The sequence below is a fragment of the Hordeum vulgare genome, chromosome 5H (genome assembly GCF_904849725.1).
Source record: "Hordeum vulgare subsp. vulgare chromosome 5H, MorexV3_pseudomolecules_assembly, whole genome shotgun sequence".
Classification (NCBI taxonomy): Eukaryota; Viridiplantae; Streptophyta; class Magnoliopsida; order Poales; family Poaceae; genus Hordeum; species Hordeum vulgare.
This window is the reverse complement of record NC_058522.1, coordinates 447,951,470-447,976,490: the sequence shown is the minus strand read 5'-3', so window position 1 is coordinate 447,976,490 and position 25,021 is coordinate 447,951,470. Positions and strand designations below refer to the sequence as shown.

Below are 25,021 nucleotides of genomic sequence, written 5' to 3'. Positions count from 1 at the left end.
CAAATATTTTATTTGATAATGAAAAAAATCACAGTTAAACTCACAGATATATTATTTTTGGTGCTAGTCTGAATAAGACATTTACGGAACTTGTCCTCTTATGATTTTAGGTAAATATTTGCTCAATATGTGTCCGAGGATGAATTTGGTATCCTATTTAAGTATTTATTGAATAAAAATGTCATATGTATCTCAAAGTGCAATAGAATACTGCTCAACGCCGTCACATGTGTGCCCATATGAGAACAAGCATTTCTGTTTTTGAAACAGAAAGGACCACATTACTAGCTAATTCCATATGATGTACCACTCCATACATATGGAACATGTGTCTTACATATCGTTTTACATTTGTGTGTGTGTGTATGTGTGTGTGCGCGCGCGCGTGCGCGTGTGTGCGTGGGTGCGTATGTGTGAGAGAGAGAGAGCGATATTTTACGAAAAATGTCAAATATATAAGTTACTGTTCAGGGACCTCCTTGATTCAAATAAATTTCAGAGACATTTAGGGTTTTGATCCTTTGGAACTTTCAGTATAAACATTGTTTGGTTTGTAGGATTATAGGCCTTAGGAATTTTTCTTATGGGCCACCAATGTGTAGTGTGCACTTAATTACAAGATAATTTTCACCGAGTCCAAACTCCCATAAAAATCATTTATATGATTACTAATTTACCATGGCATGCACTCCTCAACCCTACAAGAAAATATTGCATTTGTCATGTGTTGCAACCAGACAACCTAGATATGAGCTCCTAAAATCGTCAACCACCGTAGCAATTGTACCTAGATTTTCTTTACAAAGGAGGATTGTCTCCGGCCTCTGCATCTGAGTGATGCATGCAATCATATTATTAAATGAAATGTATGCCGTTCGGTACAAGCTCACAAGTGAGAAAGAGTATAATAATGGGGGAAAAGTGTCACAACCGGCGAGCAATAGGTCAAGATGACTAAACACCTAGTCCATTATTAAACTGTTATCCAAACCGATTGTAAGTATCCCATGCTATCATCCTCTATCGGTTGCATCCAATAGTTATAAGCTCCTTAGCTATCGCGAGATTGAGTAACGACCATGTACTAGTAACTATAAATGACCCGGCAAAAATTTAATAAAAGTTTGTCTGTTAAATATCATGTCATTTCTGCAGTTTTATATAGTTCAAAGTAATGCACATACTTCTATCTGACTATGTCCCACGCTACTTGGCTCAACTCCGTTTAACCGCTTTCGAAATAACGTGTTAATACTAATCGGAGTGCTGACACTAGAGGCTACATGAATCATATCTCATAACAGTTGTAGTACCTGAATATATTGTTTATTCTCGTGTGTTTTAATCTACGTTGGATACATTATCATGGTATATCCGATTCTTCGCCTACAAGTGAATCCTTTGTAGCGTTACCAAGAGGCCCTATTGTAACTCTCGCTCTGTTTGCGCAGAGTACACAATATGATTTACTTACCTGACATGTAGCTACACTACAAGTGACTTTTAAGGGGAAAGAAATGCCATTTCGACTTGCAAATTACGTCTACGATCCCACATGGATGTAGAATCTCATATACATGTGATCTGTTTTTAATTAAGTGATTCCTTCAGTTAATTCAAACAGCATCATGTATATATTCAACCAGCTCTTATGAAAACTAATTAAGAAGACACTTGACCTAATTTTTCTTCCCTTTATGACGGCGATCTGTGACAGGCTGAGCCATGGAATCTTGCACTAGAGTTAAGCTCCAATGCGCCCCCTTGCTGCATCTGATGGTGGTGGTAGTAGCTCATCATGAAAAGCTCGCACTGTTACACTAGCTAGTTCGGCTATGAATACGGTCAAAGTAATTGCTCTGTTGTTCCCCTTGTGTTGAAGCATGAACCATGATATCCTTTGGGGGGTAGCGTACCTTACTAGTTATAATTAATGTCTTTTCATTTAGGTCACAATGAAGCATTGCATACGCTCTCTGCACGGTCCTTCATCGGAGACACGCACATGCTTAGTCAGGAACTTGGCCTTCTTTGAGAGAGAATCGCAGGCTCGTCGCGTGTCCCGTTATCACGGACGAGTCAAATGGAGAATCATCTCACGCATATCGTTGTCGATCACAAATCCGAAAGGGTCTAAGAAACTGAGCTTATCTCAAAATGTTCTACGGGAATAAACATCGGAGATACGTCTCGAACAGGTTTTGGGATAATACATCAGCGATAATGTACCATTTCGTTATCATCCTGATACATCCAAACGGTTTCACGAAAATAATCATCCTGATACATCTCAAACATGTTTTGTGTTAAATTGACGGAGATAATGTCCCATCTTCGATTCTGACTAGGATCACCTAGTTGGCAGATTCCACCTAAAAAAAATCATCCAAGAGGTTTCTTTGTTGACAATAGCTGGAACTAATCATGCACTAGTGTTAGCATTCGAATAATGAATGAATAATTGAGTGTATGCATATATTGTAATTTCTTTATACCTGCACGTTCGAACACTAAACAGATAGAGTCACTCTCTCCGGGTAAACAAGAAACTTGAATTAAAACATGTCCAGTGACCTCCTATGTCCAAATATTTCAGGAATGGGTTATCAAGTGATGCTTCATTTTCCGTGATGTCAAGAAATGATTAATTAGAGCCAATATGATTGTTGTTGTAACTTGTCGATCATTATTTTGATCACTTCGGGGTTTTACTTTTTACTTCATCATGCCATAGCTTCGGTCTTGTTTGACTTTGCTACTTGGAAGTGTGAATGTATGTGTTGACTGTATACGTTATAGCTATGCGGAGATCAGATGTCTATTCATTGTATATCTATCCTTGATGCTTCTTGTTATGCATTAATAATCATATTACCAAGCCGAGAGTTCTGACCCATGTGAATTTCTGACCCGAGAGTTCTATCTCCCTTAGGTCTAGGCTCTCTATTATAGTATCGAACAAAAATGACCATCTGCCTTCAAAATTATCATTGTTCTTTTCATCAGCCCATCTAACAATATTGAAATCACCCCCTATCTATTGTATATCTATCCTTGATGCTTCTTGTTATGCATTAATAATCATATTATCAAGTCATCATTGAATCGACTGAATATAGCTCGTGCTACCATCACCAAGTGGCCGCACCCAGAGTTCAGACGATACTGAGCCTCTGTATACTGAAGTAAGGGCCACATGATCCAGCGTGTAACCTCGCGAATAAACTCAAAACCAGTGGATATCCTCACTTTGCTAAACAAAATATCATTTCGACAGTTCTGTATTGTCCAACATAAGGCATGGTACACTCATACGGATTTGAACAATACCAGCAAAAGAGACCGTGCATTACAATAGAAGGGAAAAAAATACGGCACGGCCCTAACCCCGTAACGATGACTAAGAGCAAGTACAATAAGGTAAAGTCAGCAGGCTGTAAGGATTAAAATACTATATTTTTGCTGAGTTGGATGAGAGAGAAGAGGAGAGAGAAGGAAAGCGGGCTCTTCGTGAAGAGTCAGCTCTAGCACGTGCTCCTAGGTGTTTTGTGAGAATGAAAGGTGGATCATATATAATAAAAATAATACTCTTTTATAATCAACTATTGTACAAGGTAGCTATAAGACTGCTTATAGCCAGCAGTTGGCTATACTATTAACCATGCTCTAAGACCTCAACAGGTCTTGCCGACACAGTCCCAGGTTTGTTCGGCTGACCGTTGGATAAAGCTTGTCTAGATTTCTTTTGGACGACGTGCGCGTAGCTTCACCGGTGCGAGTATGCCTGTCGTCGGAGTAGAAAAAGGTTTCAGTTAATAACGAAGGAGCAAAGAAACTTCTGCAGGCGCCTTGGAAACGCACGGCCGGCCGGCCGGCGAGGGAGCGGCGTTAAATGCCGGTGCGTCCTGGAGCAGTAAAGCCATCCCGGCGCTGCATTGACCTTTTCCGTTTCTCTCCCGGCTGCTATGCATGCAAGGGCACTGCCCTTGATACCTGCATCTCTGCAGTCTGCATGCACCACGCCATCCTAATAATAAAAATGCTTTCCCTCTCACTACTTTATACTATACGGGTAGTGTAAATTAACTAGAACTGGCCCTCTCATCTCACTCATATGCAAGCCATGACCTCACAGCAAAAGGTTAATGGACGAGTTCTTTAGTCTGTGGGCTTGGCAGGGCATGCATGCATGTGAACGCCATTGCCTTGCCCGGGCAGTAAACTGACCAATGTACCTCCATTATACGTAGTACCTGTATACAATACCGAGAGGAAGAGACTTCGAGCACACTCTAGAATTTCAGTGTACGTACGTATATATAGTTTGCATGGAGAAGGAGCACATGGTCGAACAGTGGCAATAGTTTACTACTGAAGAAAATTTGACTCTCATATACTGTAGCATTTGTTTAGAGTAGAGGTAGACAAAATTTGACCCGTGATGCGTCATGGTCAGAGGAGAAGGATCGGTCGATGAGCTAGGTGCATGCATGCATGAAGAGATGAAGATCGGGATAGATGGAGGGGCAAGGCAGCAGGGCAGTGCCTAGGCAGGGAGATGATAAACAAAAAGTGGCAGCGGAACTCAGAGTGCGCGAATTGAATGCCCGAGAGAAAAGGAAAACAAGGGCGTAAATGCGTGCCCTCCACCACTGCACATGTGAGGGGACTTAGAGCAAGTACAATAAGGTACAGTCAGCAGGCTGTAAGGATTAAAATACTATATTTTTGCTGAGTTGGATGAGAGAGAAGAAGAGAGAGAAGGGAAGCGGGCTCTTCGTGAAGAGCCAGCTCTAGCACGTGCTCCTAGGTGCTTTGTGAGAATGAAAGGTGGGTCATATATGATAAAAATAGTACTCTTCTATAGCTAACTATTGTACAAGCTGGCTATAAGATGGGCTATAAGACTGCTTATAGCCAGCAGTTGGCTATACTATTAACCATGCTCTTATTGGCAAGCTAGGCTAGGCTAGGCTGCTGCTAGATACAATAGAGATTATCAGCTCCATCTCCATGCATATGCTGCCCCCTCCTCCTCCTCCTCCTCCTCCTCCTCCTCCTCCTCCTCCTGTAGTAGCTGTAGCTCCTTGCCCTCTCCTCTCTCTCAACCCAGCTGTAAAGTAAAGATGGACCTAGCTAGGAGAGAGCAGAGCACACGCTTGTGACATCTGTCCTTGAGACCAGGAGCATGCTTTGCTTTGTACTTAACCAAGGTTGCAGCGCCTAATTCTGGCCGTACCACAGTCCCATAGAGCTTCTTCAGTTCAGCATATATACCGCACTTGCTTGCTTAATCGACATGACTAACTAACTTGTAGGACATGCATTAAGGCTGCATGCAATGGCAGGATTGCAGGTCGAAGCCAGTAGCCAGGCCATCCACGCATTGCAGCACGTACGTACGTACGCACACGCTGGCCTTGCAACGTACGCGCAGTGCGTCGTGGCATCAGAATGTATATTCGGGGCACACACACAGCTATTTCTCGCTGCAAGGCATATGAATGCGTACGTAACGTAACGTATTATTATCATCCTCATTATTCGTTGCTGTGTTGTTGTGTTATATCCCTTGCATTGGCGTGCGCCGTCCGGACAAGGGCATGTGCGTAGATTAACTCATTAGTGATGGGCAGTAATGGTGAGCATGTGGGGAATTAGACCCCTCGCTACAGAGGGATTGATCGGCCTGCCTGCCCCTAACTCGCCCACAATTCAACTTCACTCAGGCACAGGAGGGCCCCAAGCGAAAATGTACTTGTACGCATCATGAGTTGATTAGCCCGTTGATCTTTCAGTTCTACGTTTGCATGCAGTCGACGCCACATGATCTTACATTTAACTGCGGTCGAGTTGATCAATATCACCTCCGATCGAGATGCATGCATGATGAGTTGATGTACTCCTTAATGTAGACTCGTAGAGAGTAGAGTGACATGGAGAGATGTCGGAAGGGCTACGTTATTCCCGCCTCTCGCGAAACCGATCGATCGAGTTAATGCAATATACTTCCTCCGTTCCTAAATATAAGTCTTTTAAGAGAATTCACTAAGGGTTTACATACGAAGAAAAATGAATGAATATATACTCTATAGTATGTCTATATACATTCGTATGTAGTCCACTAGTAGAACCCTTAAAAAAACTTATATTTAGGAATGGAGGGAGTAGTATATATATATATATATATATATATATATATATATATATATATATATATATATATATATATATATATATATATATATATATATATATATATATATATGCCCTGCTTGATGGATCGACCCCGACCCTGACCTGAAAGCGCCGCCGTTGTGGCCACTGCTCAGCTCAGAACGCTCCTACTAGCAGCTTATTGCCGACGCAAATGCCAGCGCGCGTACGTGCGATCGGAGGTGTGAAAATAAGAAACGTCCTCCCGCAACTTCTTCTTCATTGCCAGGCGATCTTTCACACAGGACTCGTCCGGTCGTTCGATCGTGGTTGAAGACGTACGTACAGCTAGCCAGCCGAGCGGTCCTGGAATGAGTTGACGTCGATCGCACGAGCGTACGTACGTACGGGCATGGCATGGCATGATGATCAAGAGGTTAATTAACCAAGCAAGGGCCGACGTCAAGATGTGTCAAGCACTCCGTCTCAACAGGTCTGGGGCCGGGTTAGAGATATACTCCCTCCGTTTCAAAATATAAGACATTTTAGAAATTTTATTAGGAAACTACACACGAAGGAAAATGAATGAATTTATACTCTAAAATATGTCTATGTACATTTGTATGTAGTTTATAGTGCAATCTTTAAAAAGTCTTATATTTAGGAACGGAGGGAGAGTGCACTAGCCGAGCCGCCGTACTAGGTGCGCGCACTCCCTCTGCACATATGGGACGCGCGAGCACGATTTTGAAATCGTACCATGCAATGTTATTATTCGATCTACCGATCGATTAAACGGAGCGTCGACCATGCACGTACGTACCACGACGCGTTGCGGTACGTTGCATTGCATGAGCAGCACGTAAGGCGTCCGCATACATACAAGGATAGGATATCGATCGGTCGAATCGACCAGTTCGTGGTAGCTACTCAGCTAGCTAGGCAGCCTAGGTGCATGGTATTAGTACAGTGACAACGTGACATATATGTATATCCACATACTCTGAAGTATGCATGTCTATTTCATGGGCCGCATATATAGCTAGCATGGCATGCAAAACATAGCAGAGCCTAGCTTCTTTTTCACGCGGAAATGCGTGTGCGCCCGGCCGTGCGGGGTCGATCAAGTTGACGAGGCGGCCGTTAATTTTGCTTCTCCCGGCCGCGTGTGGTCAGTGCCCCGTTCATGTGCGCTAGAGCTGTAGCACAGGTCGGCCTCAAGAGATAGGTGCACGTATGGGCGCCCATGATCGCAACCGGCCCTGAGCGTGCGTACGTACGCACACAATAGCACGATGGATTGCAACTCGCGATGATCGATCCAGAGTTAATGTCGTCTCGTTTCTTGTTTTCTTCCGTCGCAACTCGCAAGAGTTGTTTTTCCGTTGCTACTACACACACATATACGGAGCGTCATGCATGGTAGTAGTAGTAGCAAACTAGCGATTGATTCCGCGTGGTCGGCAGCATGCATGCATGTCATCTCGCGAAAAGGTTGTCTGCGTTTTCGCGCTCATGCTTGTCTGTCCACGTTTTTTCTTTCTTTCTTGCGATCCACGTTGACGTCGCCAGACAAAAACGTGTGGTTCCCAGCCCGGTTGCATGCATCGTCATGTATATCGATACATATGTTCTTCTCTGCAATTTGCACGTAGAGACATGGAAATAAAATGATCCATCGTTTTTTGAGACATGCTCACTTCTTGTACTTTCAACACGCTTCCCCTGAATTAACGTGGCATGATATTCTTAACTCAACGGCAGAACAATGCATAGTTCTACATATCATGAAGTTTCATCATATACTTCCTTCGTTCCTAAATATTTCTCTTTTCAAAGATTCAACTATGGACCACATACGAAACAAAATGAGTGAATCTATATTTTAAATTATGTATATATACATTTGTATGTAGTTCGTAGTGAAATCTCTAAAGAGATAAATATTTAGTAACGGAGGGAGTAGATACAAAATGTTATAAGTATGTGGCTTGGCTGGCGGCGGCAGTAGCCGCTCAGTTGTCCATGAACCTCAATGTAATTTCTATCTGGATTGCTAAATCTCGGTCGAAGTTTCAGTCCATGAAATATTCATGGGATCTTAGTGGAGATCCATGCAAATTTTTCATTTTAAGTTTTTATTTCTTTTTTATATGTTCTATCACATGATTGAGACTTGGTTAAATCTAGACTGAGATCTAGCCACATCCTATTTTTATTATGTTTAACATGATTTCTTCCTTGAAAAAATGATTTATACTTCTAGTGAAATTTGTAACAAAGTAAAACAGATTTTTTTAGGATAAAAAAGAGTTAATTGCACGAAAGTATCATAATCAGGTCATTACATGCGGATTGGTACCAAGATTGATAAATTTTACATGTCGATACCAAGTCTGAGGTAGGCCGTTAGAAACCGATCTGCTTCCTCCGTCCGGTGAAAAGTGTGCATATAAAAACTTTAGGATAAATTATTGAGTGAAGTAAAAAAAATGCATTGAAAAGGTGCAAGCCATCATCTCTCTTCATTTTAATTATCCAACATTCAATGAGCATATAAATATGTATTGACGGTGTATCTGACCAATGGGGCCTGTCTGTCGAAATTGGGCGTCAACATGAATCAAACCCGCGACCTCCGTTTGGAGGAGTGGCGCCCTAGCCAACGGGTCACAAAGGCGCTCACGTTATACAACACGCGTTCTCTTTTTTTAACTAATAAATGATGGGCTGGTAATTGGGCCCAGCAAAGCCTGCTTTATTTTTTCATTTTGCATTTTACTCGGGTTCATTCGTTGCCTAGTTCTCTTACAAACGATGAACATTTTTTAATATAATGAATTTTTGGTAAAGCACGTTTAACATATTTCAAATGCAAATTAACAATTTTTATAACATATGTTGAATATTTTTAAGATATGATGAACATTTTAAATAATGCACAGTGAAGTTTTTATAATTTATGGTGAATACTTTATTAATACATGATTTGGTTTGACAATCTATATTTTTAAAAATATTCATAAAAAGGTAGATATTATGAATGAATTTTTTAATAGTTGATTACACAATGGTATCTACAATTATAAGTAATTTTCTTAATATATGATGAACAACTTTAAAAATTATTGTGTAAAATCATTTTGAATTTGAAGAAACACATCGGGGTTTTTTAATAAAATTTGAAAAAATTTAGTTTATTTCAAAAATTAATTATGATTACAAAAATATTTTTAGTACATGTCAGAAACTTTTAAGTAACTGTGTATTAAAAAAAGTACAATCAATATATGAGTAATTCAAAATAAAAAATGTTTGTTGGACATATACTTTTTTTAGTTTTATGTATTTGAATAATATAATAAGGATACACAATATTTGTAATTCCCGCAGCCTTGCAATGTATAATTTGCATACTTCTAAATAGTTGTGTATTTTAATAGTTCCATATAATTTTTTAATAGTAATTCAGGTACACCTCGCTGGGCCCAACCAACCGGCCCAGCATGTTTGTGCTAGTATAAAAGTAACCTTGCTGGTTATGTGACTGAAGTGCCTCTGTGGCGCGGTGCCTAGGGCGCTGCTTCAAAAAAGTCTGATTCGGACTTCAGAAATTGTGAACAAAAAAATTTCTTTCACAAGATCTTTTTTCTGCGAAATAAAGGACATTTATATAATTTTGTATAAATCAAGGGGGGGTTTTGCAAAAAAAAAACTTGTCGCATCGGCACCTGACAGATGGGCCCCATCGATCAGATTCCTGCCAACGCCCAGTTTATGTTTCTTTTGTTTAGTTGTCCAATTCAATGAAAACTTTCAAAAGAGTCCAATTGGGTGTTCATAAATTACGAACAAAACAAAATCTTTCACAAGATTTTTTTTTCCTGTGATATAAAAGGCATTTATATGATTACATATAAATAAAGCGGGTTTTCTGAAAATACTTGCCACATCGGCACTCGTTGGTCAGATACACCATCAATACATATTTATATTCGATTTAGATCTTTTTGTAACGTCTTGCCCCAGACTTACACTGACATGTAAAAATTATCAATCTTAATACCAATATGCTTATAATGCCTTAATTATGATATTTCTGTACAATTAACTTCAAAAAAAGAGATGCAATAAGGAAAATGACAGAGACGCAAAATGAGAATGATATATTATTTTTCGAGGGGTCATTGCACATTGCCTTTAGGCCATAGGAAAGCTGGAAAGTAGTCCGGGCCACGATCCATCCGACCAGAAACTATTGCGCATGTCAGCCCAAGAAATCCCATCACCAGCCATGTCAGCCCACCCCCACCAATTCAAACCCATCTTCTTTTCTGTAAAAAAAAATAAAACAAATCCCCATCCTCCTGCCCCCGTCTCCGGCAATGGCTTATCTGAATGAAAGATCTCCGGCACTGGCGACGCCGGCGGCGCTAGCCTCTAGGTGACCAGAGCCAGCCGCCAACTCTTCTCCCTGTCCACGCCCTTCTTCCCACGCGGGTATGTTCCTAATTTTGGGTGGCTACACCCGTTCAGATATATATCATTAAAAGAGAAATCGCCATATATTTTCTCCGCTCTGCGCCGTTCGCGCAAACAGTTGGTTGCTGAAGAACTCAGTGCGTCGTTCCCTTGTCTCATTTTTTCTGTTCTTCTATAAGATGTGGTGCCTGAAGATTCATATCTGAGCCTGACTGAATGTCTGAACCACTAAGGGCTACAGTATTCGATGCTAGCATGCTATGGAATGGACAAGCGTTTGCACTCCTATGAAGTTGTTAGATGGTACTGTATACTATGCTATGTAAATTGTGACTTACCATATATCCTTGGGTGAAGCGATCAAGAAATTTTCTTTACAGGCTTCCATGTGTTCTGACATTCTAGACTTGTTTCAGGAGAAACAGACAAGTATTTTCCCCTAGCTATTTATAGCCCGAATTCATCTATTTGGCTATTGAGATTCACATCTAATCAATGTCAAGTATTGTCTCTGTCCCAAAAAGCTTGTCTTAGATTTGTTGATACGGATGTATTTAACACTAAAACGCTTCTAGATACATCCGTATCTAGACAAATCTAAGACAAATTTTTTGGGACGGAGAGGGTATATTTTACATCATAGTGATTTGGTGTATGCAATAATCATATTATGTTAGCAATGGAACATAGTTCGTCACAATTTCTTTCCTTCAGGTTCAGAATTACGAGCATAACCTCAGTATCTAGATGCAGATGTTCCTCTGAATTATCCAGCAGTGCTCCTTGTTCCTTAAGATGTTATTACAACAGATATACTCGCATATTGGTTGTAATAGCATCTTATATTATGGGACAGAGGGAGTAATATTGAACATTTGAGCAAGAAGATGTCATCGCTGCATATGCAGTTTCCAACACTTCTATAGTTCTATTGTTCTTAATCAACAAGGTCAGGATATAACAAATTGCAATAAGTGATTATTTCAGAAGCTCGGAATATAAAGGATCTTATTTGTATTGCATACAGTGGGACCGAGTATCTCCTCTGGTATGGCTAGCTGAGTATGTGTGCTCATGGGCCACCTTCCTGTGTTCAAGGCACAGCGTTCTCAGGGTGCCTGCTCAGGTTCTTCTTCATCTTCAAGAAATGCCACCAGGAGAGATAGTCCCTGGCTGGTCTAGCATTGCATAAACCTAATGAAATTCAAAACAAAGCGAATCATTAGTCGGTTGGAGTAAATTCTTACAGATGACATATTATGTTTACTCTTTGAGAGCCCAAGTCATATTATTTTACCCTATATCAATGCTGAGCTTAGAACTTCAACTTTGCCTTATGCTGCTTGATGTTTGCTAAATGCTAATGGGTCACAGCATGCATATTTTCATCATTGGTTGCTTCACTTTTTTAACTGTTGATGAATTTGTGCATGACTCTACCCCTTTGTAGTTTTGGTCTTGCCAATAAAGGATTTCTTGGGTTTGTTTTCTTTTGAAATTGAACAATACACAGCTGCGTTGCATGCAGCATGCTTGCTGAAAATATATTCTTGTAACAGTTAAACCCCCTGCTCTAAAAAGTTGTTTGCATAGTTGATATGTCTGAAAATTTCTAAATGATCACTTGATCATGGTTTTTATGTTAATAGTTTATCTTGGTAATATTATTTGGATGTAGTTCAAAAACGTAAATAGCCCAATGGTTTGGCGTAACTGCAAATTGGCCAGCCTTTTCCAGGGCACGGGGTCAAAGGTGGAGCCTCTCTATTCAACTACTGAGGTACATAAACACTTTATCTTCCATCAGGACAGTCAATCAGCGCTATCATGGATGTTTTGGTCCTTTGTATTCATGAGGTAAATGCTGAAGCACTTTTTGTTGGCAGATGGAAAGGATTCATGAACCATGATGCGAGAATCATCTTACGGCTGATTCTTAACCTTTCTTTTCCTGCTACCGTATATTACAGGTAAAAAATTCAGTTTCCAAGTTGCTGCAGTCTGTAACGTTGAATGTTCTACTGCATATGGTTTTCATATTTAGACGATCTTGGTTTACCTGAAACTGATTTCTTTTTCCTGGACATTTTAAACTAATTAGCTATGGAATCGTAGGTCTGTTGTTTGCTTGTCCTATCAAGGTAATTTAATAAGGTAACCAGATCATTGAGCGGCTCTGCTTTTGAGTGCATATGTCACTGTTTTATTTATCGCGAACTTATATGATGTTTCATGTGTCACACAGGTCTATATACTTGACCATTGGCACAATGCATCCTTTATTCACTTGGTCAAAGGTTGATTTGAAAGAAAAAAAAGCCTAAGGCAGCTGAACAGTGATCTATGAGCACACTGCTACTTTCTGTGATTAATTTAATATTTGAGCTAGTTGCTAGCTCTGATCGTACATGCTTTCCATCTCCCTTACCCACTTTTCTGTCTAGTTTCCCCCATAAAATACCATCCAGTGACTGGGCTGCAAATATATCTGTAAGACGTATCTAGTTTCTTTGTGAAGGTGATATGATGACAGGGAGTTTGTATCTACAACTAAAATTCGAATTAGTCAAGCAAATTTACTGAAGCAAAGTTACACCAGCACATAACTACTCCCTCGGTTCACAAATATAAGATGTTCTAACTTTTTTGTGAATTAGATGTATATAGACATGTTTTAGTGTATTTGTTCACTCATTCCAGTCCGTATGTAGTCCATATTGAAATATCGAAAACATCCTATATTAGTGAAATATCGAAAACATAGGAGCATGGCATCGTGTGTTGTTAGTCACATCAGTACGAGGGAAATGATGTCTCTAACACTCAAGCTCTTCTGTGGTTGGGTAGTTAAGAAGAAAAGGCAAAAGCTTCCGTTGTCTAATCTCATGTGACATGTGCAGGCATTCCAAAATAATCCAGTATCATGGTATTTCCAGTATGAGGTTTGCATTGCTGCCTGAGACTGAGTTCTCAAAGGGTGAAGGCTGCCTAGGACAAGAATGCACATGCTTCTTCTTGTTGTTCCATGTGAACTCTGCACTTGTTCTGAAGAAAGGTGATGTGATTGCTTTGTGAATGACCTAAGCCTAATCTGCAAAAAGGGAGTTGGCAGGAATCTTCCCTTGGATGATTATCTTTGTCAGCTCAGAATGTCCCTGCAGGTTTTCACTAAATCCAAATGTTTTTTAAATCTACACATTACACACTAATGCAGCTTTGATATTTGTTTTTCTCCAGGATGTTATTTCTCTTGGTGTTATGTTCTCCTGCCTCAGGATCTGAGCTTGGGATGGAAAGCACAAAATTAATAGGCTTCACATGTCCCTGCAGTTAGCACTCCTGAGTTGCTGACTGTACAGATGAATCTTTGTACCCTTTGCTTGTCAAGTTGAGACTCCTTCATATGTTTTGCATCACTAAGATTTCGCATATTAAAATAGGCATGCTATCCTTGCGAAACTATTGAATATCATTAAATTGATGGTTTGTATTCTTGATCTGACAGATGTTTTAAAGCCCTGCTTTTTGAAGTAGATGCAGCACCTAAGAAAGGTGAAGGCGTGATGACCTTGGACCCCACTCAAACAGGGACCATTCATAGCCTACATGTAATAGCATTTTTGGGCTGCACGGCAATGTCTGAATGCTTCTGGTACGTTTAGGTATTCAACCAAGTAGACTGACTGTCATCACTTGTTTAAGCCATCTTTGGTTTCAGGACATCCTATACCGTTATCCTTCCATACCGAGACACTAACCCGTAAGGGTAAGTACATAGTTGCGTGCTTGGTTAAAAGATATTTTTTTTTCACCTTTGCGTCGATTGCATGATTGTGATCCCTTCTCTTGCTGCATATGATTGGCCTTTTAGCTTTTCCCCTATCACACTCGGCCAATTGTTGTTTAGGAGTCTAAATCAATATAGAAATCCATGTCCAAACATTATGGCACATGCTGAAACAGTAAAGGAAATCTACTTGCACAGGGATGGGGTAGAGCAACAGGTGCCTGGTGGGCAGAGAATGAGCAAAGGAAATCAACACCCTGCCTTGTTAGATATCTAGGCTGGCATGCAACGCTGATGATATCCTTTCGATCGCAGTCGCAGGGGCCTACTCCTTTGGGATTCTTAAGATTCAAGTATCCTTAACTGGTCACCCCAATTATTTGAAACCAAGAAAAGGAGAGGAAAAGAGCACACAACACACACCCAGAGAACGAGGTAGGGCAGAAAGGTAGGACTCTCAGTCTCATCTAAGGTTTGCCTTAATGGCCCAAGAATTGCCCACCCCTGCTAATGTGAGGTGGAAATTTGCTGGACCATCAATTGAGCCAGCCCAATTAGGTCTCCACATGCATGAGTGGGTGATCATGTGTCGAGTTTATGCAGGTTAGCATGCACTTTGTCCGTCGGAAACGATGTATCACTAGGCCAAGGACGCCGGGGAAGGAAGTTGTCTATAAATATGCGGTGCGATGGATAGGGGTTGGTTTGTGCTGGAACTGGAAGCAAGGTAGCTGGGAGCATAGTGGAAGAAGAGAGGGCAAGAGAGAGGCCACCTCGTGATGAAGAGGCTGGTGGTCCTGAGGAGGTGCGAGCCGATCGTGCGGTTCAGCTGCTGCGGCGTGCGGTACGGCGAGTGCCGCCGCAACCACGCCGCCAGCACGGGGGGCTATGCCGTGGACGGTTGCCGGGAGTTCATCGCCGAGGGTGAGGAGGGCACCTTCGGCGCGCTCAAGTGCTCAGCCTGCGGCTGCCATCGCAGCTTCCACCACAGGGTGCAGGTCTACGAGGTTGCATGGGACTGCGAGTCCGACACATCGTCGTCCTCGTCTTCTTCTTCAAGCAGCGACTAGGCTGCTGCCGCTGCCGTCCTCCTCCATCGTCAAGCTGCTGCTGCCGTTGCATCATGTCTGCTCTAGGGCCCCTATGATTAATTGTTAGCAATCCTGTATTTGAAATGCTTAATAACTCAAAGTGAGCATCTCTAGTCTACTCCCCGGTGTCTTGGTTGTTCCCTCCTCCTGATTGTAATCCATGCAAGCTCATGTTATCTATCTATGCATCTACATATTGCTTCTCTGAATCTGTCAATGGCCACTGATCATGTCAACTGCTGTGGCTCCAAACTTTTTCCCATCGATATATACTGCACCTGGCTATAAACAGTTTCCGTGGGATCTGTCTTCTTAATCCACAGTGGCATTTGGCCGGCCACCACCGGGTGTCTTCCTTTTTGTCAGCTCATTGCCCGGATTTGTGTCATCTGAACTTGCAGAGACATACCTATTCTACAAATCCAAGACTTTGCACCATCCAAGCAAGCTCTAGTTCATGTCAATATGTCATGCACACAGCATAGGTACTACTCCCTCCGTTCCTAAATATAAGTCTTTTTAGAGGTTTCATTAGTGGACTTCATACGGATGTATATAGACATATTTTAGAGTATAGATTCATTCATTTTGTTTCGTATGTAGACCCCTAGTGAAATCTCTTAAAAGACTTATATTTAGGAATGTAGGGAGTAATACTGTAGTAGCTAACTCCATTTCACATGCATGCTTCCTCTGCTTAATTGCTTCCTCAGTGGCTGAAATGTTCTAGATCGTGTAGTCTGCACGCCTCCGACCTGAAAGAGTTACATTTTCGTGGGCTTGATTTTGGAGCCAATTAAATGGAGATGATCAAATCACTGGGGGGGGAGTAGCCTGGTCGACACGAATGTTTATTTTGGACATTTATGTGGAAGGAAAAGTTAGATGCGTGGGCTGCTTGGACCTGCCTGCCTCGACAGCAGCATAAAAAGGGCAGCACGACAGCAATTATAGCAGTAATTCGCAGAGATACACACTATGAATAGCTCTAGCCCAGCCAGCCAGCCTTTTCCTTTTCATCTTCCTCTCCTTTTCCCTGGAACCGCTTTCGTGTCCCGTTCCATCCGGCCTTTTGGTCACTCGTGCGACAACTGTTTGTGTTTGGGAGAGCCGGTGACCCCCGGCCGGCTCTTGTCACAGGTCGCCATTGTCGTCGTGTTCCTCGGATCCAGCCTCCGCCATGCACCCGCTTCATCGTAAGTTCATAGCCTTGCGTATCTGCGCTGATAGTTTTGACAGCGAGGAATGGCACTGGCAGCGTGTGGGCAGGCGGGAGGCGGCAACGGACAGGACAAGGGTAAACGAACTTTAAAGGCCACGATAACGGCCAGGCGCGAACCAACAGCACGGCTGCAGAATGCAGACAGTGACGGACGGACGGACGGATGAAGCCCTCTTTGTTTGCATGCATGTATGGTACTAATACTACACGTATGTGGGTACAAATTGTGTGACGTTGATCTGCAAAGTTTCGAATTCAAATGTTCTTTTATTTGGAAGAACTAGCAAATATGCCCGTACGTTGCAACGGGAGACAAAAATATTACGTTATAGCCAAATAAGTATAATATAACTCAATACCTCGACATATGAGCATCCTCTATTTTTTTATTTAACACGGTGTCCCATCATGTTGCCACCTATCTTTTCTCCCATCCTCATTAATGATGGTCATGATGTTCCTGTGATCAAATTTTGTTGATTGATGTTTACTTATCTTTTTTTTTTTCTGAAATGCATGGACAACCTTTTGCACAGTCTATGAACTTTTTAAAATTGGGGAATAATTTTTGAAATTCGTGATTTTTTTAGTTTTTCTCAATGTTGTTTTTTATTACATAGACATTTTCTTCGAATTCATGGATATGTTTTGAATAAATGATCATTATAGAAATCATGAACATTCTATACTTGTTGAATATATTTTTCAAAATTATGAATCATTTTATAATATGTGAACAATTTTTAAAGTTCATCATTTTTTTTAAAACCGTGCATGTTTTATTATTTCCCAAACCTATGTTTCAGTTCCCAAACATTCTATGGTTTCATGAACATTTTTTTTCAGAACTAAAAATATGAAATTTTGTGAAATCATGAATTAATTTAAATAAGAAAAAAATGAATTAATAAAACATGGGCTGGCCCATGAACTTGTGTTTGCTGCTATCAAAAGAGAAAATCAGTGTTCATGTGATCAAGTTTTGTCAATTGATGTAAACTTATCTTTTTTCTAAAATGCATGGATAGTTTTTTTCACTCAGTGAACATTTTTAGAATCGATGGACCTTTTTGTAAATGGGGAAGAAATTTGGAAATTCGTATTTTTATAGTTTTTCTCAACATTTAAAAAAAATCATAGACATTTTGTAAATTATTTAATAATATGCGAACAGTTTTTTAAAACCATCAACATTTTATGAATCCGTGAACATTTTCTGATTTTTAAGCCTTTTTTTAAATTTTCCAAACATTCTTTGATTTCATGAAGATTTTTTTCAAAAAAAAAATGGAATTCAGAAAATTACAAACTAATTTAAAGAATAAAAATATTGAAATAATAAAACATGGGCTGGTCCATGAACCCATGTTGCTATAAAAAGACAAAGAATAGGGGATGATAAAAGATGCATCCCAGGATCGAACCTGGGTCATCCCCGTGGAAGACACGCGCTCTGGCCACCAAGCAACGCCCGTGCTCGTGATTCTTCTAGTTCTCAGATATTAATAACCGCAGGTGACGGCCGCTTTGACAGAAAAAATCAAAACCGCTTTTTCACTTATGGATGGCATAGTGGGTAATTTAAGCCAACTTCAGGGGCAATTTTAATGACGTACGACCAGAAACACTATTTGCTTTATTATTAGGTAGAGAAGAAAAAGGCGATGTTTTTTTCTACATGAACTTTGATGCAAGAATGGACTGTGTTGTGTCCTTGACAACACTACCTCCTTCGAGGCGTCATCTTGGAGGCCCAAACGATGGCTCATGATGCTACGTATGGTTCATGATGGTGTGTTTGGTGGTGGTGATGAGGTCAGTTTGGGGCTGACGGTGGTGTGTTCATTTTCATGTGCGTCTCTTTGGCTGTCCTTCGCATGGTTTCCGTCCTGCATGCTCAAGACCCTGGTTGCCGTTGTGGTGAGCCTCGGGCTCTTGATGTTGTCTCAGTTTACCTTTGCTCATGATGGCGCAATGATGCCTTCCCAACCCGCTAATTGTTTTGATCTTTTATGGCGGATCTTCCATTCGCAAACCGTTAAGGTTTGACAGTCGTTGATTATGGATGATCCTCTGTCGTGTCGTGGGGCTCAGTATGCACGTCGGGCGGTGCGTTAAGTTGTTTGTCGAGTCTTGGTATTGTGGTCCCTCGTGTCAACATCCCATCTACTTGGATCCTCTCGTGGTGTTGGTCTTTCTGCCTGCTAGCTAGGTCATGCCTTTTCCTAGACATCAATTTTTTTCTCATTTCCTGTGAACTTGTTATAGTACGATTTTTGACCCGGTTTTCCTCATAATCATTTTTTTATGTTTTTATTTGATTTCTCTTATAAACTGGACCAGCCAAAGCTTAAGGGGTGATTCTTGACTTTGACAGCTTTATGAGCAATATATTTAAGTGGGGAGGGATCACGTCCCTCCGACGACTTAAGAAAAATGGACGATGACGACTTAAGAAAAATGGACGATGAGGATAGAGGGTACACTGGTATGTGGATACAACCAGAACTTTCCCTTTCTTTGAAACGCGGAACAAACACCAACTTGTTTGGGACCGTACACTACACACATGATTTGTGTTGATTACATAACAAATGCAGATGCTTACCTACACGCATGCTTTGCATATCGGATTTGCTAAAATACATGTTCATGTAGGCCTTGCGAGATCAAGGACTGGTGCGACTGTTTGTCGATACTCTGGTGGGAATTACCTTGGTTCGTCGACTCTGGTAATTCATGGTGTTTAGGACATTGCAACTCTCGAAGTGATTGTCGCTTGCAGATGATTTCCTCGTTCATGATATTATGGTGGCAACTTATCCTAAGCAAGTCGCTAGTGATGTGTCAGAGGGTTGTAGAGGAAGCTACGGTCAAATTATATTGAGATTAGGTTAAGAGCAATGGAGTTTAATTGCAATTTTTGTTTTGAAGGTTATGCTTCATATTATATGCGTGCCAAGTATGCTCATTCTTTAGATCAAGGGCGACATGTATGATTAGGCCAACCCCCATGATCTTTTATGTATCCCAAACGTTTTAATCTTTGAGTAATAAAGGTTTGTGGTTCCAAAAAAACATACACATGATTTGCGCGTCTTACCCGCACGCCATCCCTTCTGCTAAAATTGGATATTCAAAGACTTTGATTTCGTCCATTGGGAGTACTTGCTTGAGTTGTTGTAGCACCGAGGTTTCCCGTCGAGGTTCCGTGATTGGTTGTCGGCCTTACATCACACGTCTTCCTTCACATCATGCTTAATAGTGTGTTGGGCATGCCTATCCTTCACAGACGAGGCCTCCGTCCGGGCGATCGCCTCTCACCGCTCCTCTTCATGATTGCCATCAATTCGCTGGCGAAGGTTGTGGGAAAGGACCAGTTGTATGTGAACCTCGCTATATGCGGACAACCGACCATTTTGGTGGCACCCTTTATAGAGGACATTGACAACCTTATGCGCGTTCTTCGCAATTTTGGCGATGTCACTGGTCTGGTAACTAATGTATAGAAGAGCTTGGTGGCTCCAATTCGTTGTTCGGACATTAACCTTGATAGTGTTCTCCTTGGCTTCCCAGCAGTTAGGGCCACTTTCCCGCTTCAATACCTCAGGCTTCCTCTCTATGTACATCGATGGAGAGCGGCTGATATTCAACACGTGCATGAAAAAATGGAAAGCAAACTCGTCCAACAGGTTGGCATGCATGTCACTGTCGCTGGAAGAAACTCATGCGTTGAATATGTTATATCCTTGCAGGTTATTTATCATTTCACCCCATGATCCTTCCCAAAGGATCTATGAAGGCTATCATCAAATTTGAGTTGGCTTTACTTTGGGTAGGAACAGACAAGGTCTTAGGTGGTAAGTGCAAAGTCAAATGGAAGCAAGTTTGTAGGCCCAAGGGGTTTGATGGCCTCAGGATCCTTGACTTGGACAAATTCGCGTGTGCCCTTCAGCTCTGTTTGGCCATGGATTGAGTGCAACGAATCAGAGAGAGGTTGACATTCTATTTCATAGAATGACGACAATCACTGTTGGCAATGGTAAAACTACACACTTCTAGCAATCGCCTTGGTTGCAAGGTCAAAAGCCAAAATACATTGCTCCATCCATTTATGCTATATCCAAGAAGAGTAAGAAGTTGTATGTTTGTGATGGTGTGCACTATCACAAGTAGGTTGACAACATCAAAATAATTTGGGATTATATGGCATTTGGTTCAAGATGCAGGACAAACACCTTTAGAACGACAAAGAGGATACCATCTTCAACGTCGGGCTCCTACTAGGCCTCCTCGACATATAAGGAACAACTTGGGGATCTGAGCCATTCTTAAGCCCGCTGTTTGGGATAATTAGGCTCCTCCCAAGCACAAGTTCTTTGCTTGGCCCATCCTTTAGGACATGGTTTGTACGGAGGACCGCCTCCAATATGGTGTGTTAGCCTAATTGTTGGCTTTGCCAATTGTGCAAGCAAAACCGGAATCTGCTGCACACTTTTACTTCAAGGGTACATACACTAGACACATTTGGGAGCAAGTCAAGCTTTAGCTTGGGATGGTTGATTTGCACATGGAAAATTGGGAGTACTTCTCCTGACAGATTTGTGGCACTCGATGGGCAACATAAATGGCTATAATGGCACCAGCAACACAAGTAAAGGAATTGTCATCCTACTCATGCTTGTTTCGTGGGTGATTTGGAACGAGCAAAATGCGAGAGTTTATAGAAAACATTTGCACATTGCCAAGTGTTGTTTTTGGTAAGATTAAGGAAGAACTTGAGTGTGGGTGCTTGCGAGTGATAAGCATTTGAGTTCACTATTGTTGCGAGAGTGCACTATGTACGATATCGAGTGTTTGGTTTCCTTGTAAAAATCTTCTTGATTAATATGATGGGGCAAAGATTTTCCCTCTCTTTCAAAAAAACATACATGCATGGATACTCACCATATAAAAGCACACTCGTACACCCTACCCCTATGAACACCTCTGAGGGGCTGAGTCGACAGATCTTGAGATTAACGAAATTGCCATAAATGCCTTGTAGTTGGCGGACACACCATATCTTTGAAAGAACAATGCCGGAGAAACTAATATAAGTCTAGGAAATATGCTTTTCATCTCCCACTCTTTGAAAAGTCTAGATTTTCTCCCTCAACTCTCAAATGAGTGAACTTTCACCCATTATTCTTGAAATCAGAATTTTAGTCCCTCGTCTCGGCCCACTTAGTATCAATGTTGAGTCAACATGGTTTTGACTCATCAACATGGCAAAGCAAACATGTAGGCCGACACACACGTGCTCTCCTTACTCTCTCTCCCTCTCTCTCTCTCTCTCTCGGTGTGTGTGTGTGTGTGTGTGTGTGTGTGTGTGTGTGTGTGTGTTTCACTCATCCGTTAACTGCCTCTCTCCCGAACCCTACTTCTCGTGGCGGCACAACGACGACTCATTTTAGGTATGAGGGAAGGAACGATGGCGCGGCAGCAACTTGCTGGACTGGCGTCGACTATAAGCATGATAGAGGACAAGCATTGGGGAGGTGGCATCGGCTAAGCAGAGGCGGACGAGGTTAGTCAAACCTAACATCTATTTTAGACTTGGTGGTGTTATTTGAGAATGATTAGAGGTCAATTAATTTGTAGGGATCATCATAGACGATGTTTATGTGTCAATATACCATCCGTAGGATCTGAAATGGATCCTTTCAAAGTTTTTTCCTATTCGGTTTATTATGGAGGGGAGTTTGTGAGGAACAGTGATTGGCTGCAATGCGTGGGTGGAAATCTCATGACGTTTAGTATGATGCTAAATAAAATGTCATGTCCAAAGATTGTTGGTAATTTTGCGGATCATTGGAAAGATGTTGATAAATATAGGGTGCAGCTTCACTAGCTTTTTTCTGGAGAAGAACTGCATAATGGATTGGGATTATTGTATGGTGATATATCTATTTAGAGGATGGCATAGTATAGTTCGGGGAGGAGTAGTTCACATATTTTTGGAGTCATTTGCTGCAAAAGCTATACAGAAGGAAGTAGAGGGTAAATTTGAAGATGAGATGGAGGGGGGCACTATTTTGAAACGGTTATTTACATGTTGACTAGTGCATCAAAGGAGGGAAAGATACAAGTTTTGAAGATACGAAATAGGGAGCCATAAGAAATAGTACAAGCTAAGAATATCAGTAAAGGCACTTGACAAGGGAGAAATCATTCTGGTTAGAGAACAATTACCTCTACCAGAAGATCAAGCAGCAAAATTTCAAGTAGAAGTGCAAGCATATGCCCGAGTACCAGAAGAAGATATTAATAAAATTGATTTTGTTTCAGATGGAGAAGACAATAATTTATCGTTCTGATGATGAGGATGCATAGTTGTTGGATGATATGTTTGTTAATTAGCCAAGAGTGGGGTCAACCTAACATGCTTGTGTTATTAACGAGTTATGTCACAAAGTTTTACGACTGCACACGTTAAACAATATTATGCTCTGAATTATCATTTGTGTCTTTCCCAAATGATTTTATTTTGCTACACAGTACAAAACAAACATGCGATGCAACCCAACAGTTGAACGTAAAATTAGGAAAGTACATTTGCCGATGAAAGAACCAAGAAACGAATAATTCCAATTGTTGGGGAAAACTTGTAGACATCTCATGCATTATATTTTTTTATTTATCTAGACATATATTAACTTAGACCATAAAATTTTTGACAAGAATTTTTTTCTTCAGATATACATATGCTCTAGAGTGATGTACTAATATATTCAAATATGATATTATGTACATGAAATCATATAAATACACTACAACTAATCTCATGGTGAACATTAATATGTGAACTAATGTGCATTTTGTCTTTATCATTTCATACCCAAGGGAGACTCTTGAATGAAACCTTTTATTGGAAATATACCAAACTAAATCTTATGGAAAATAGCATAACATTTGTGGCAAAACATGATTTTAATCTAGAATAATTCCTTTGCAATGACAAATGTTGAAATTGGTTACATAGAATGTCACACCTTAATATGCACCGACGTATTTATGTGCTTTATTATACTAAGCATAATAAAATATACTCGGTAAACATTATTGTGATGTGATGATTTGTAATAGGTAAAAAAGTTTAATATAAATAACTATTTATTATTAGTAAGTACAACAAAAATCAAACATTGTATATAATATAGACGACGACCCAAGTACCGATCTTGCCATCAAATGTGACCTCTCCATTGTCATTGTATCTTGGCTTAGCTAGAATAGTGAGAAACATGACCTTCCCAATTTTGTTTGTGTTCTGCACGGTGCGGTCGGATTCAGGTTCTTCTAGTAGTAGATAATACAAGCTCTTCACTCATGTCATATCATACCACTTCTCATCGATATGCAACATGGTTGTCATTGGATTGAAAAGAGGACGGGGACTTGAGATCCAAAGCTGATATCGATGCATAAACCTATAAAAGTCAAAAGCGCATTAGTGTAGAATTTCTAGTAAAAGGTTATCAGACTTGAGGAAATGCTTCACGCTGCTAGCGATGCACTTCAGGTCACCCAACTAGAACCTCCGGTGTAGGTTTGAGAGGGAACACTGAGATACCTTGCTAACGCTCGAACTGTCCTCCTTTTGTTGAGTGTGATTGTGAATGTCCTCGATAACTCTTCCCTTCTTGTTTGAGACATCCACTTCTTGTCCATCGGCAAATTGATGTTTTGTGTCTAACCAGATTCTTTCAAATATTCATACACTTGTACTCGACAGAGTTGCAATGAGCAGCTTGTCATCTAATTGAATAGATCCATCTTTGCTCTTGATTACTAGAAAAGCAAAATAAACATAAAATCTCTTCTTATATGGTAGCTATGTCCTTTTTGGATGCTCATATTGATGTTGTACTTCTTCTTGAGTTTATTCTTCATCTAGAGCTTCATATTCGTCCTCTTGAGAAATCAAGTTCAAATCTAAATACATGCATAATGATATGTTGCTATCTATAATCAATGAAAAAAGATGAATGTACATATGGTTAGCACCATAACTCAAGATGAAAAAATATGATGCAGAAAGGGAGTACAAGTGTTGTGTTCTTTAGTGTAGTAGTACTAACAAAGGGAGTACAATGAAAAACGGTTGCCATGTCAGCCGAACTCGGAATGTTGCCATGGCAATGAAATTTTGTTTTGTAAATTTTGATAAGCTGATAAGTTTTGACTTCATGTAGTAATCGAAGATTTAGTGTAGAATCTTGTAAACTAAAGATTTGGTGC

At 40.7% G+C, this 25,021-nt stretch overlaps 1 long non-coding RNA gene across 8 annotated transcripts; it reads left to right on the top strand.

The window, feature by feature from the left end:
• The first annotated feature begins 10,488 nt into the window (after positions 1 to 10,488).
• LOC123398604 lies at positions 10,489 to 15,194 on the top strand. Of its 8 annotated transcripts, none has more exons than XR_006610212.1 (8): positions 10,489 to 10,656; positions 10,818 to 12,418; positions 12,525 to 12,608; positions 12,754 to 12,792; positions 12,884 to 13,799; positions 13,876 to 14,025; positions 14,144 to 14,404; positions 14,624 to 14,820. It is a non-coding gene; the product is annotated as an uncharacterized LOC123398604 (long non-coding RNA). The 8 variants fall into 8 exon arrangements; XR_006610211.1 differs by lacking the exon at positions 10,489 to 10,656 and adding an exon at positions 15,029 to 15,194 and having other exon boundaries at positions 10,663 to 12,418; positions 14,624 to 14,873; XR_006610213.1 differs by lacking the exon at positions 10,489 to 10,656 and having other exon boundaries at positions 10,663 to 11,587; positions 11,666 to 12,418.
• The last annotated feature ends 9,827 nt before the right edge of the window (positions 15,195 to 25,021 follow it).